The following is a 12,065-nucleotide window of genomic DNA, read 5'->3' as shown; positions in this document are numbered from 1 at the left end:
GTTGACTCCCAATCCTTAAGTCATTTGTTAGGGTAATGTAGCCCGTAACGCATGATAAATCACTTTACAATCATCTATGATCGTTAGGTCAGCTTTTTGTAAATGGGCAAAATAATGGCTAGTTTGACTAAGGCAAATATCCCACCGCACGTTCACTTTAGAATTTAATGAACGTTTGTCATTCTCTTCAAAAGGTTTTGATCCATAGGTGATTTGCATCTTTAACACATTTGAAGCATGCATATCAATTTTTAAAGCATGTGTGGAAGAAATCTCATTCTTATAAAATTCCAAGCTATTAGGGTTCAACTGGTGGAATTTCCCAAACTTGGACAGCAAAACTTTTGGGTTCAATTGTGGTGTGTGAATAAATTTTCTTTATTCACATTTGTTATCGTTTTAAAATTTTTCCAAACATAAACTCTAAAATTTTCATTTTGTGGTGATCTATTTGCATTTTTGGTTTACGGGATGAAGGAAGACCGAAAACTCAAAGTTTTTATTTAAGAAAAATGAGTACAGCTAAAATGGAAAAGAAAAATGCACAAATGTGGAGAAAGATAATTCCAAGGAGTGTCTGTAATTTTTAGGGATTGTAAGCTCCTTTTAGTTCTTATATATCAGGTTTTGCAATCGTTTGGGAATTTTGAACGGAGTGTTGACTCCCAATCCATAAGTCATTTCTTAGGGTAATATAGCCCGTAACACATGATAAATCACTTTACAATCATCTATGATCGTTAGGTCAGCTTTTTGTAAATGGGCAAAATAATGGCTAGTTTGACTCAAGCAAATATCCCACCGCACGTTCACTTTAGAATTTAATGAACGTTTGTCATTCTCTTCAAAAGGTTTTGATCCATAGGTGATTTGCATCTTTAACACATTTGAAGCATGCATATCAATTTTTAAAGCATGTGTGGAAGAAACTCATTCTTATAAAATTCCAAGCTGTTAGGGTTCAACAGGTGGAATTTCCCAAACTTGGACAGCAAAACTTTTGGGTTCAATTGTGGTGTGTGCATAAATTTTCTTTATTCACATTTGTTATCGTTTTAAAATTTTTCCAAACATAAACTCTAAAATTTTCATTTTGTGGTGATCTATTTGCATTTTTGGTTTACGGGATGAAGGAAGACCGAAAACTCAAAGTTTTTATTTAAGAAAAATGAGTACAGCTAAAATGGAAAAGAAAAATGCACAAATGTGGAGAAAGATAATTCCAAGGAGTGTCTGTAATTTTTAGGGATTGTAAGCTCCTTTTAGTTCTTATATATCAGGTTTTGCAATCGTCTGGGAATTTTGAACTGAGTGTTGACTCCCAATCCATAAGTCATTTCTTAGGGTAATATAGCCCGTAACACATGATAAATCACTTTACAATCATCTATGATCGTTAGGTCAGCTTTTTGTAAATGGGCAAAATAATGGCTAGTTTGACTCAGGCAAATATCCCACCGCACGTTCACTTTAGAATTTAATGAACGTTTGTCATTCTCTTCAAAAGGTTTTGATCCATAGGTGATTTGCATCTTTAACACGTTTGAAGCATGCATATCCATTTTTAAAGCATGTGTGGAAGAAATCTCATTCTTATAAAATTCCAAGCTGTTAGCGTTGAACAGGTGGAATTTCCCAAACTTGGACAGCAAAACTTTTGGGTTCATTTGTGGTGTGTGAATAAATTTTCTTTACTTACATTTGTTATTTTTTTAAAATTTTTCCAAACATAAACTCTAAAATTTTCATTTTGTTGTGATCTATTTGCATTTTTGGTTTACGGGATGAAGGGAGACCGAAAACTCAAAGTTTTTATTTAAGAAAAATAAGTACATCTAAAATGGAAATGCACAATGCACAAATGTAGAGAGAGATAATTCCAAGGAGTGTCTGTAATTTTTAGGGATTGTAAGCTCTTTTTAGTTCTTATATATCAGGTTTTGCAATCGTCGGGGAATTTTGAACAGAGTGTTGACTCCCAATCCATAAGTCATTTCTTAGGGTAATATAGCCCGTAACGCATGATAAATCACTTTACAATCATCTATGAACGTTAGGTCAGCTTTTTTGTAAATGGGCAAAATAATGGCTAGTTTGACTCAGGCAAATATCCCACCGCACGTTCACTTTAGAATTTAATGAACGTTTGTCATTCTCTTTAAAAGGTTTTGATCCATAGGTGATTTGCATCTTTAACACGTTTGAAGCATGCATATCCATTTTTAAAGCATGTGTGGAAGAAATCTCATTCTTATAAAATTCCAAGCTGTTAGGGTTGAACTGGTGGAATTTCCCAAACTTGGACAGCAAAACTTTTGGGTTCATTTGTGGTGTACGAATAAATTTTCTTTACTTACATTTGTTATTGTTTTAAAATTTTTCCAAACATAAACTCTAAAATTTTCATTTTGTGGTGATCTGTTTGCATTTTAGGTTTACGGGATGAAGAGAGACCGAAAACTCAAAGTTTTTATTTAAGAAAAATGAGTACATCTAAAATGGAAATGCACAATGCACAAATGTAGAGAGATATAATTCCAAGGAGTGTCATAAATTTTTAGGGACTGTATGCCCTTTTTAGTTCTTATATATCAGGTTTTGCAATCGTCGGGGAATTTTGAACTGAGTGTTGACTCCCAATCCATAAGTCATTTCTTAGGGTAATATAGCCCATAACGCATGATAAATCACTTTACAATCATCTATGATTGTTAGGTCAGATTTTTGTAAATGGGCAAAATAATGGCTAGTTTGACTCAGGCCAATATCCCACCGCACGTTCACTTTAGAATTTAATGAACGTTTGTCATTCTCTTCAAAAGGTTTTGATCCATAGGTGATTTGCATCTTTAACACGTTTGAAGCATGCATATCCATTTTTAAAGCATGTGTGGAAGAAATCTCATTCTTATAAAATTCCAAGCTGTTAGGGTTGAACTGGTGGAATTTCCCAAACTTGGACAGCAAAACTTTTGGGTTCATTTGTGGTGTGTGAATAAATTTTCTTTACTTACATTTGTTATTGTTTTAAAATTTTTCCAAACATAATCTATAAAATTTTCATTTTGTGGGGATCTATTTGCATTTTTGGTTTGCGGGATGAAGAGAGACCGAAGACTCAAAGTTTTTATTTAAGAAAAATGAGTACATCTAAAATGGAAATGCACAATGCAAAAATGTAGATAGATATAATTCCAAGGAGTGTCTGTAATTTTTAGGGATTGTATGCTCTTTTTAGTTCTTATATATCAGGTTTTGCAATCGTCGGGGAATTTTGAACTGAGTGTTGAGTCCCAATCCATAAGTCATTTCTTAGGGTAATATAGCCCGTAACACATGATAAATCACTTTACAATCATCTATGATCGTTAGGTCAGCTTTTTTGTAAATGGGCAAAATAATGGCTAGTTTGACTCAGGCAAATATCCCACCGCACGTTCACTTTAGAATTTAATGAACGTTTGTCATTCTCTTTAAAAGGTTTTGATCCATAGGTGATTTGCATCTTTAACACGTTTGAAGCATGCATATCCATTTTTAAAGCATGTGTGGAAGAAATCTCATTCTTATAAAATTCCAAGCTGTTAGGGTTGAACTGGTGGAATTTCCCAAACTTGGACAGCAAAACTTTTGGGTTCATTTGTGGTGTACGAATAAATTTTCTTTACTTACATTTGTTATTGTTTTAAAATTTTTCCAAACATAAACTCTAAAATTTTCATTTTGTGGTGATCTGTTTGCATTTTTGGTTTACGGGATGAAGAGAGACCGAAAACTCAAAGTTTTTATTTAAGAAAAATGAGTACATCTAAAATGGAAATGCACAATGCACAAATGTAGAGAGATATAATTCCAAGGAGTGTCATAAATTTTTAGGGACTGTATGCCCTTTTTAGTTCTTATATATCAGGTTTTGCAATCGTCGGGGAATTTTGAACTGAGTGTTGACTCCCAATCCATAAGTCATTTCTTAGGGTAATATAGCCCATAACGCATGATAAATCACTTTACAATCATCTATGATTGTTAGGTCAGCTTTTTGTAAATGGGCAAAATAATGGCTAGTTTGACTCAGGCCAATATCCCACCGCACGTTCACTTTAGAATTTAATGAACGTTTGTCATTCTCTTCAAAAGGTTTTGATCCATAGGTGATTTGCATCTTTAACACGTTTGAAGCATGCATATCCATTTTTAAAGCATGTGTGGAAGAAATCTCATTCTTATAAAATTCCAAGCTGTTAGGGTTGAACTGGTGGAATTTCCCAAACATGGACAGCAAAACTTTTGGGTTCATTTGTGGTGTGTGAATAAATTTTCTTTACTTACATTTGTTATTGTTTTAAAATTTTTCCAAACATAAACTATAAAATTTTCATTTTGTGGGGATCTATTTGCATTTTTGGTTTGCGAGATGAAGAGAGACCGAAGACTCAAAGTTTTTATTTAAGAAAAATGAGTACATCTAAAATGGAAATGCACAATGCAAAAATGTAGATAGATATAATTCCAAGGAGTGTCTGTAATTTTTAGGGATTGTATGCTCTTTTTAGTTCTTATATATCAGGTTTTGCAATCGTCGGGGAATTTTGAACTGAGTGTTGAGTCCCAATCCATAAGTCATTTCTTAGGGTAATATAGCCCGTAACACATGATAAATCACTTTACAATCATCTATGATCGTTAGGTCAGCTTTTTTGTAAATGGGCAAAATAATGGCTAGTTTGACTCAGGCAAATATCCCACCGCACGTTCACTTTAGAATTTAATGAACGTTTGTCATTCTCTTTAAAAGGTTTTGATCCATAGGTGATTTGCATCTTTAACACGTTTGAAGCATGCATATCCATTTTTAAAGCATGTGTGGAAGAAATCTCATTCTTATAAAATTCCAAGCTGTTAGGGTTGAACTGGTGGAATTTCCCAAACTTGGACAGCAAAACTTTTGGGTTCATTTGTGGTGTACGAATAAATTTTCTTTACTTACATTTGTTATTGTTTTAAAATTTTTCCAAACATAAACTCTAAAATTTTCATTTTGTGGTGATCTGTTTGCATTTTAGGTTTACGGGATGAAGAGAGACCGAAAACTCAAAGTTTTTATTTAAGAAAAATGAGTACATCTAAAATGGAAATGCACAATGCACAAATGTAGAGAGATATAATTCCAAGGAGTGTCATAAATTTTTAGGGACTGTATGCCCTTTTTAGTTCTTATATATCAGGTTTTGCAATCGTCGGGGAATTTTGAACTGAGTGTTGACTCCCAATCCATAAGTCATTTCTTAGGGTAATATAGCCCATAACGCATGATAAATCACTTTACAATCATCTATGATTGTTAGGTCAGCTTTTTGTAAATGGGCAAAATAATGGCTAGTTTGACTCAGGCCAATATCCCACCGCACGTTCACTTTAGAATTTAATGAACGTTTGTCATTCTCTTCAAAAGGTTTTGATCCATAGGTGATTTGCATCTTTAACACGTTTGAAGCATGCGTATCCATTTTTAAAGCATGTGTGGAAGAAATCTCATTCTTATAAAATTCCAAGCTGTTAGGGTTGAACTGGTGGAATTTCCCAAACTTGGACAGCAAAACTTTTGGGTTCATTTGTGGTGTGTGAATAAATTTTCTTTACTTACATTTGTTATTGTTTTAAAATTTTTCCAAACATAAACTATAAAATTTTCATTTTGTGGGGATCTATTTGCATTTTTGGTTTGCGGGATGAAGAGAGACCGAAGACTCAAAGTTTTTATTTAAGAAAAATGAGTACATCTAAAATGGAAATGCACAATGCAAAAATGTAGATAGATATAATTCCAAGGAGTGTCTGTAATTTTTAGGGATTGTATGCTCTTTTTAGTTCTTATATATCAGGTTTTGCAATCGTCGGGGAATTTTGAACTGAGTGTTGACTCCCAATCCATAAGTCATTTCTTAGGGTAATATAGCCCGTAACACATGATAAATCACTTTACAATCATCTATGATCGTTAGGTCAGCTTTTTTGTAAATGGGCAAAATAATGGCTAGTTTGACTCAGGCAAATATCCCACCGCACGTTCACTTTAGAATTTAATGAACGTTTGTCATTCTCTTTAAAAGGTTTTGATCCATAGGTGATTTGCATCTTTAACACGTTTGAAGCATGCATATCCATTTTTAAAGCATGTGTGGAAGAAATCTCATTCTTATAAAATTCCAAGCTGTTAGGGTTGAACTGGTGGAATTTCCCAAACTTGGACAGCAAAACTTTTGGGTTCATTTGTGGTGTACGAATAAATTTTCTTTACTTACATTTGTTATTGTTTTAAAAATTTTCCAAACATAAACTCTAAAATTTTCATTTTGTGGTGATCTGTTTGCATTTTAGGTTTACGGGATGAAGAGAGACCGAAAACTCAAAGTTTTTATTTAAGAAAAATGAGTACATCTAAAATGGAAATGCACAATGCACAAATGTAGAGAGATATAATTCCAAGGAGTGTCATAAATTTTTAGGGACTGTATGCCCTTTTTAGTTCTTATATATCAGGTTTTGCAATCGTCGGGGAATTTTGAACTGAGTGTTGACTCCCAATCCATAAGTCATTTCTTAGGGTAATATAGCCCATAACGCATGATAAATCACTTTACAATCATCTATGATTGTTAGGTCAGCTTTTTGTAAATGGGCAAAATAATGGCTAGTTTGACTCAGGCCAATATCCCACCGCACGTTCACTTTAGAATTTAATGAACGTTTGTCATTCTCTTCAAAAGGTTTTGATCCATAGGTGATTTGCATCTTTAACACGTTTGAAGCATGCATATCCATTTTTAAAGCATGTGTGGAAGAAATCTCATTCTTATAAAATTCCAAGCTGTTAGGGTTGAACTGGTGGAATTTCCCAAACTTGGACAGCAAAACTTTTGGGTTCATTTGTGGTGTGTGAATAAATTTTCTTTACTTACATTTGTTATTGTTTTAAAATTTTTCCAAACATAAACTATAAAATTTTCATTTTGTGGGGATCTATTTGCATTTTTGGTTTGCGGGATGAAGAGAGACCGAAGACTCAAAGTTTTTATTTAAGAAAAATGAGTACATCTAAAATGGAAATGCACAATGCAAAAATGTAGATAGATATAATTCCAAGGAGTGTCTGTAATTTTTAGGGATTGTATGCTGTTTTTAGTTCTTATATATCAGGTTTTGCAATCGTCGGGGAATTTTGAACTGAGTGTTGAGTCCCAATCCATAAGTCATTTCTTAGGGTAATATAGCCCGTAACACATGATAAATCACTTTACAATCATCTATGATCGTTAGGTCAGCTTTTTGTAAATGGGCAAAATAATGGCTAGTTTGACTCAGGCAAATATCCCACCGCACGTTCACTTTAGAATTTAATGAACGTTTGTCATTCTCTTCAAAAGGTTTTGGTCCATAGGTGATTTGCATCTTTAACACGTTTGAAGCATGCATATCCATTTTTAAAGCATGTGTGGAAGAAATCTCATTCTTATAAAATTCCAAGCTGTTAGGGTTGAACTGGTGGAATTTCCCAATCTTGGACAGCAAAACTTTTGGGTTCATTTGTGGTGTGTGAATAAATTTTCTTTAATTACATTTGTTATTGTTTTAAAATTTTTCCAAACATAAACTCTAAAATTTTCATTTTGTGGTGATCTATTTGCATTTTTGGTTTACGGGATGAAGGGAGACCGAAAACTCAAAGTTTTTATTTAAGAAAAATGAGTACATCTAAAATGGAAATGCACAATGCACAAATGTAGAGAGAGATAATTCCAAGGAGTGTCTTTAATTTTTAGGGATTGTAAGCTCTTTTTAGTTCTTATATATCAGGTTTTGCAATCGTCGGGGAATTTTGAACTGAGTGTTGACTCCCAATCCATAAGTCATTTCTTAGGGTAATATAGCCTGTAACGCATGATAAATCACTTTACAATCATCTATGAACGTTAGGTCAGCTTTTTTGTAAATGGGAAAAATAATGGCTAGTTTGACTCAGGCAAATATCCCACCGCACGTTCACTTTAGAATTTAATGAACGTTTGTCATTCTCTTCAAAAGGTTTTGATCCATAGGTGATTTGCATCTTTAACACGTTTGAAGCATGCATATCCATTTTTAAAGAATGTGTGGAAGAAATCTCATTCTTATAAAATTCCAAGCTGTTAGGGTTGAACTGGTGGAATTTCCCAAACTTGGACAGCAAAACTTTTGGGTTCATTTGTGGTGTGTGAATAAATTTTCTTTACTTACATTTGTTATTGTTTTAAAATTTTTCCAAACATAAACTCTAAAATTTTCATTTTGTGGTGATCTATTTGCATTTTTGGTTTGCGGGATGAAGAGAGACCGAAAACTCAAAGTTTTTATTTAAGAAAAATGAGTACATCTAAAATGGAAATGCACAATGCACAAATGTAGAGAGATATAATTCCAAGGAGTGTCTGTAATTTTTAGGGATTGTATGCTCTTTTTAGTTCTTATATATCAGGTTTTGCAATCGTCGGGGAATTTTGAACTGAGTGTTGACTCCCAATCCATAAGTTATTTCTTAGGGTAATATACCCCGTAACGCATGATAAATCACTTTACAATCATCTATGATCGTTAGGTCAGCTTTTTGTAAATGGGCAAAATAATGGCTAGTTTGACTCAGGCAACTATCCCACCGCACGTTCACTTTAGAATTTAATGAACGTTTGTCATTCTCTTCAAAAGGTTTTGATCCATAGGTGATTTGCATCTTTAACACGTTTGAAGCATGCATATCCATTTTTAAAGCGTGTGTGGAAGAAATCTCATTCTTATAAAATTCCAAGCTGTTAGGGTTAAACTGGTGGAATTTCCCAAACTTGGACAGCAAAACTTTTGCGTTCATTTTGGTGTGTGAATAAATTTTGTTTACTTACATTTTTTATTGTTTTAAAATTCTACCAAACATAAACTCTAAAATTTTTATTTTGTGGTGATCTATTTGCAGTTTTGGTTTACGGGATGAAGGGAGACCGAAAACTCAAAGTTTTTATTTCAGAAAAATAATTACATCTAAAATGGAAATACACAATGCACAAATGTAGAGAGAGATAATTCCAAGGAGTGTTTGTAATTTTTAGGGATTGTAAGCTCTTTTTAGTTCTTATATATCAGGTTTTGCAATCATCGGGGAATTTTGAACTGAGTGTTGACTCCCAATCCATAAGTTATTTCTTAGGGTAATATAGCCCGTAACGCATGATAAATCACTTTACAATCATCTATGATCGTTAGGTCAGCTTTTTGTAAATGGGCAAAATAATGGCTAGTTTGACTCAGGCAAATATCCCACCGCACGTTCACTTTAGAATTTAATGAACATTTGTCATTCTCTTCAAAAGGTTTTGATCCATAGGTGATTTGCGTCTTTAACACGTTTGAAGCATGCATATCCATTTTTAAAGTATGTGTGGAAGAAATATCATTCTTATAAAGTTCCAAGCTGTTAGGGTTGAACTGGTAGAATTTCCCAAACTTGGAAAGCAAAACTTTTGGGTTCATTTGTGGTGTGTGAATAAACTTTCTTTACTTACATTTGTTATTGTTTTAAAATTTTTCACAACGTAAACTCAAAAATTTTTATTTTGTGGTGATCTCTTTGCATTTTTGGTTTACGGGATGAAGGGAGACCGAAAACTCAAAGTTTTTATTTAAGAAAAATGAGTACATCTAAAATGGAAATGCACAATGCACAAATGTAGAGAGAGATAATTCCAAGGAGTGTCTTTAATTTTTAGGGATTGTAAGCTCTTTTTAGTTCTTATATATCAGGTTTTGCAATCGTCGAGGAATTTTGAACTGAGTGTTGACTCCCAATCCATAAGTCATTTCTTAGGGTAATATAGCCTGTAACGCATGATAAATCACTTTACAATCATCTATGAACGTTAGGTCAGCTTTTTTGTAAATGGGCAAAATAATGGCTAGTTTGACTCAGGCAAATATCCCACCGCACGTTCACTTTAGAATTTAATGAACGTTTGTCATTCTCTTCAAAAGGTTTTGATCCATAGGTGATTTGCATCTTTAACACGTTTGAAGCATGCATATCCATTTTTAAAGAATGTGTGGAAGAAATCTCATTCTTATAAAATTCCAAGCTGTTAGGGTTGAACTGGTGGAATTTCCCAAACTTGGACAGCAAAACTTTTGGGTTCATTTGTGGTGTGTGAATAAATTTTCTTTACTTACATTTGTTATTGTTTTAAAATTTTTCCAAACATAAACTCTAAAATTTTCATTTTGTGGTGATCTATTTGCATTTTTGGTTTGCGGGATGAAGAGAGACCGAAAACTCAAAGTTTTTATTTAAGAAAAATGAGTACATCTAAAATGGAAATGCACAATGCACAAATGTAGAGAGATATAATTCCAAGGAGTGTCTGTAATTTTTAGGGATTGTATGCTCTTTTTAGTTCTTATATATCAGGTTTTGCAATCGTCGGGGAATTTTGAACTGAGTGTTGACTCCCAATCCATAAGTTATTTCTTAGGGTAATATACCCCGTAACGCATGATAAATCACTTTACAATCATCTATGATCGTTAGTTCAGCTTTTTGTAAATGGGCAAAATAATGGCTAGTTTGACTCAGGCAACTATCCCACCGCACGTTCACTTTAGAATTTAATGAACGTTTGTCATTCTCTTCAAAAGGTTTTGATCCATAGGTGATTTGCATCTTTAACACGTTTGAAGCATGCATATCCATTTTTAAAGCGTGTGTGGAAGAAATCTCATTCTTATAAAATTCCAAGCTGTTAGGGTTAAACTGGTGGAATTTCCCAAACTTGGACAGCAAAACTTTTGGGTTCATTTGTGGTGTGTGAATAAATTTTCTTTACTTACATTTCTTATTGTTTTAAAATTTTTCCAAACATAAACTCTAAAATTTTCATTTTGTGGTGATCTATTTGCATTTTTGGTTTACGGGATGAAGGGAGACCGAAAACTCAAAGTTTTTATTTAAGAAAAATGAGTACATCTAAAATGGAAATGCACAATGCACAAATGTAGAGAGAGATAATTCCAAGGAGTGTCTTTAATTTTTAGGGATTGTAAGCTCTTTTTAGTTCTTATATATCAGGTTTTGCAATCGTCGGGGAATTTTGAACTGAGTGTTGACTCCCAATCCATAAGTCATTTCTTAGGGTAATATAGCCTGTAACGCATGATAAATCACTTTACAATCATCTATGAACGTTAGGTCAGCTTTTTTGTAAATGGGAAAAATAATGGCTAGTTTGACTCAGGCAAATATCCCACCGCACGTTCACTTTAGAATTTAATGAACGTTTGTCATTCTCTTCAAAAGGTTTTGATCCATAGGTGATTTGCATCTTTAACACGTTTGAAGCATGCATATCCATTTTTAAAGAATGTGTGGAAGAAATCTCATTCTTATAAAATTCCAAGCTGTTAGGGTTGAACTGGTGGAATTTCCCAAACTTGGACAGCAAAACTTTTGGGTTCATTTGTGGTGTGTGAATAAATTTTCTTTACTTACATTTGTTATTGTTTTAAAATTTTTCCAAACATAAACTCTAAAATTTTCATTTTGTGGTGATCTATTTGCATTTTTGGTTTGCGGGATGAAGAGAGACCGAAAACTCAAAGTTTTTATTTAAGAAAAATGAGTACATCTAAAATGGAAATGCACAATGCACAAATGTAGAGAGATATAATTCCAAGGAGTGTCTGTAATTTTTAGGGATTGTATGCTCTTTTTAGTTCTTATATATCAGGTTTTGCAATCGTCGGGGAATTTTGAACTGAGTGTTGACTCCCAATCCATAAGTTATTTCTTAGGGTAATATACCCCGTAACGCATGATAAATCACTTTACAATCATCTATGATCGTTAGGTCAGCTTTTTGTAAATGGGCAAAATAATGGCTAGTTTGACTCAGGCAACTATCCCACCGCACGTTCACTTTAGAATTTAATGAACGTTTGTCATTCTCTTCAAAAGGTTTTGATCCATAGGTGATTTGCATCTTTAACACGTTTGA

This window comes from Aristolochia californica, unplaced genomic scaffold (genome assembly GCF_029961685.1).
Source record: "Aristolochia californica isolate CCGP_79_NKW_82.1479 unplaced genomic scaffold, dmAriCali1.0.hap1 SCAF_5, whole genome shotgun sequence".
Classification (NCBI taxonomy): domain Eukaryota; kingdom Viridiplantae; phylum Streptophyta; class Magnoliopsida; order Piperales; family Aristolochiaceae; genus Aristolochia; species Aristolochia californica.
The sequence above is the reverse complement of the archived record's forward strand: the minus strand, read 5'-3'. Positions refer to the sequence as shown.